Source organism: Nannospalax galili, unplaced genomic scaffold (genome assembly GCF_000622305.1).
Source record: "Nannospalax galili isolate Female #2095 unplaced genomic scaffold, S.galili_v1.0 scaffold1282, whole genome shotgun sequence".
Lineage (NCBI taxonomy): Eukaryota > Metazoa > Chordata > Mammalia > Rodentia > Spalacidae > Nannospalax > Nannospalax galili.
The window spans coordinates 1,781,431-1,785,171 of NW_008348795.1; the positions used below are offsets into that span (position 1 = coordinate 1,781,431).

General features: G+C 58.9%; 2 pseudogenes; both read right to left on the minus strand.

Annotated features, from left to right (window-relative positions):
- Nucleotides 1-316: 316 nt before the first annotated feature.
- On the minus strand, nucleotides 317-2,684 carry LOC103744326 (annotated as a pseudogene).
- On the minus strand, nucleotides 2,657-3,298 carry LOC103744335 (annotated as a pseudogene).
- Between the last annotated feature and the right edge of the window lie 443 nt (nucleotides 3,299-3,741).

A 3,741-nucleotide genomic window follows, 5' to 3' on the forward strand; every position in this document is an offset into this window, starting at 1 on the left:
TATATAGTCTTTGTCTAATTTTATTGCTCTAGATGCAAAGGAAGGGGAGGAGGATGTGGGCCGCAGGTCCAGAGCCATCAGCCATCCCTTTACAGATGTGCGGGAGGCACCACACACTCACAAACACTCAGAGAAACAAATAAATACTACCGGGCAGGCGCAGGTGCCCCACCGCTGTCCTGTTTCTGTAGGCTGATGGGACGTTGGAGGCTGCAGGCTCTGTTTTGCTTTCTGGAGGTCCAGATCCTCTGCTGTACAGATGGAAGGCGAGTGCTTCCAGGAGGGTGGAGGCTAGCCCAGCTCAGCCCAGCTCAGCTCAGCTCAGCGTGCAGCACCTCCGCTGGCTCAGCTGCCAGCTCACCTTGCGGTGCCGCTGCTCCAGGCTGCGTTCCAAGTGCTCATCTTCCTCCAGCGTGATCTGTTTCTTGTGGTCCAGGTTTTGGACCAGCTCATCTCTCTGGTTCACCAAAGAAACCAGCTTTTCCAGCAAGGGCTGCTCCCGGTGCTGCTGCGCCACCGTTTTCTGCCACTCTTCAATGGCCAACATGCCCCGCAGCTCCCGGCTCAGCAGTTTAAACCTCCGCTCCAAGTCCTGCTCCTCAATGAGAAGCTGCAACTGGTCCTGCCTCCTGATGAGGGCGTTCTTCTTGTTGACCAGTGTGAACCACTCCTGAATCAGCATCTCCTCCTGCAGCCTGTTGGCACCTGATTCCATGAGGCTTCTCAGCTGTGTTTCCACCTTAGCTGCTCCACCATCTATCTGTCTCTGCTCCTGTTCTAGGGTCTGAAGCTTTGCACACATATACTGACTTGTGTCCTGGAATCATTGCAGTCCAGCCTCCTCTCCTGGACTTGGGGGGTGGTTCATCTGAAGGAGGGTTCCCTGCTGCAGGGCTGTGTCTGTGAGTGGGCTAGGGTCAAGGCTGGAGTCAGGGCTAGGGCCTTCAGCAGCCCCAGGTCCCACAGGTCCGGTGCCTACCGCAGCTCCAGAGTCTGGGTCATCTATAGAGAAGGAGTTGCTGTTCTGCAGCCATGAACGTCTCTTCTTTAGCAGATCCACGTCGCACATGTGGGAGAAGGAGCCGTGTGCTTGGGGTGGTGGCACAGGCCCGGACTCTCCGTTGACGGATGCCCATCTCAGCTTCACAGTGCCCACCACACCCGACGCCCCAGCCCAGTTCATCAGCCCCTCTGCGGGGGCCACGGGCAAGCACACTCCGGGGCCGCTGGAGGCCAACTCTTCTCTGACAGCCTTGGCCTCGCCATCCTTGGAGGCACAGCCTGGGTCTGCGTCACTGGAGGCAGCCTTGGATATCGCCCCAGCCCTGCTGTTCCCGGCCTCTCAGGGCTCCTTGGATGTGTCGGTAGCAGCTGCGTAGCTGCTGTGCCAGGCCGCCGGCTTCCAGGTCGTCCTGCAGGCTCAGCTGGGCGCTGCCCACGCGGTAAGTGCTGGAGGCCCCACCACCCTCTAGCTGCACCAGCTGCAGCTCCTGCCCGGTGCAGAAGACGTGGATCTGGCACAGGTATGTCATGATGATGAGCTTGTCAGGCACCGACAGAAGCACTATGTCTGCTGGCTCCAGCAGCCGAGACACGCCCAGGGCCGCGAAGCCATCAAAAGCCTGTTTGTTGTTCTGTTTGATGTTCAATGGATCAAGAGAGAAATAGTCAATCTTGTCTGGGTAGAACTGGTGTAAAACAGCACAGAAAGCCAGGCCGTTGCGCCAGGATGTGGTGAAATTGGTGATAGGGACACCACGGTAGCCACTGGTGACCTCTTGACACCACTCTAGCAGGGACTGGCTGGAGCTGACCAGGGCAGGTGGTGCCTGGCTGCCCAGCAGCCTCCTGTCCTCTTTGGGCTCCTCTGGGGAAGAGGCTCCCGAGGGCCTGGGTACCCCAGCCCCTGCCCCACTGGCCACCTGTGCCTCAATCAAGCTGGCTTCTGGGAGGCTTTCCTCAGCTTCTTTCTCCTTCTGGGTTCCCAAGACCCCAGATTCTGCTTCCTGGGCCTCAAAAATACCAGATCTATTTTCCAGGGGCTCAGAAACTGCCATCTCTGCTTTCTGGGGCCCCAAAGTCAAAGATTTGGCCTCTGCTTTTCCCAACACTCTAGCCTCTGTCCTCCAAAGCCTCAGAACTTTAGTCTCTGTCTCTGGTGTCCTGGATACTTCTGCCTCTATTGCCTGAGCCCCTGAAACTCTTTTCTCAGTGACTGTGAGAGCTCCCCAGGTCCCAGTCTCCTGGATTGCCAAAGTTTCTGTCTTTGCCTCTTCCAACTCTGTAACTATAGTTTCTGTCCACTGGGCCCTCAGAACCTCAGCCTCTACTGTTCCAGCTTCTGGCCTGGAAGTCCCGGAATCCCCCACCTCTGTCTTTTTAAGCCCTGGCTATTTTAGGTTCTATCTCTGGGATTTCTGAGCCACCAACTTCTATTTCCTGGGTTCCCAGCATCTCAGGCTGTGTCATGTCTATCCACAGAGCCCCTGATTCCCTAACCTCTGTTTCCTGGGCCTCCGATATCTCAGACTTTCCCATCTCAGCAGCTATCACTGGACCCTCAAAACCCCCTATTTCTGTCTTCTGGGTCCTCAATATTTTCAATTCTATTGTCTCAATCTCTGTTCTCAGTATCCTAGAACCCCCAGGCATCTCCTTGGCCTTTAAGAGTTCAGTCTCTTCTACCTCAGCTTCTGTCCCTGGCCCTTCTGGAGCCCCAGCTGAGATCTCCTGGGCTGGGGTGTTCTGGGCTCCCCTCTTCAATGGAGGAAGCTGTGGCATCTACAGCAGCAGCGGCAGGTCCAGGGGTCAGGGCGCTGACGGTGCTGGGTGCAGCGTGGACAGAGGATCCTGGGGCTGGAGTGGGATGGATGATGTCAGCTGGGGAGGGTGCTCCGGAGGCGGAATCCCAGCCTGGAACAGAGCAGGGCTGGGGACGGTGGTGGGGTATGGCAGCCCTGTTTGGCTTCACAGCACTTTCCTTTTGTTTGGGTCTGCATTCACATTGGCTGTGTTCTTCCAAGGACATCTCCCCCAGCTGACTGCTAGGGTACTGGATCATGAGGATCTGCTTTCGGACTTGGTGCTGCCCAGTGAGCACCCATTCCAGGCCATCGTCAGGGCAGCAGCCACCACAGCGTTGCACAGTCACACAGCTGGGCACCAGTTGTTTGGTCACACTGCCCATGAGCTCTATGCTCAGAGGGCGCCAGCCAGCTACAGCAGTGCGTCGAGCAGCAGGTGGCAGAGTAGGGGGCTCATGGTGCCTGCTGGGGCCGCGGTCGGGGGGCTCCCACATCACCCTAGCCTGGCTGCGCGGGGTATGGCAGCAGCCAGAGCCCTATGGCAGGGGCCGGGGCATGGGGATCGGGGACCAGGGGGCGGCGGCTCCTCAGCGGCCCCCTCCTGAGCCCTGGGCACAGGCAGCTCAGCTTAGCGCCGCAGCAGTGGCCATAGGAGCCGAGCAGGCGGGCGGCCGGTGGTGGTGGTGGTGGTGGCGCCGGCGGCGCTGTCAGGGCACAGGCACCCTCCCGTGGGCGGCAGGGCTGGGGGTGGCGGGTCCCCACCACGCGGCTGGGCCATGGCAAGGCTGGAGGGCCACGAGTTCGAGTACCTCATGAAGAGGCGCTTGGTGACCATCAGGCACAACTCGTCGCAGGGCTCAGCATGGGCCACTCGAACTTCATCTCTTGGCACCACCTAGAGATCTTCACGCCCCAGGTGGCGGCCATGGCACGGCTG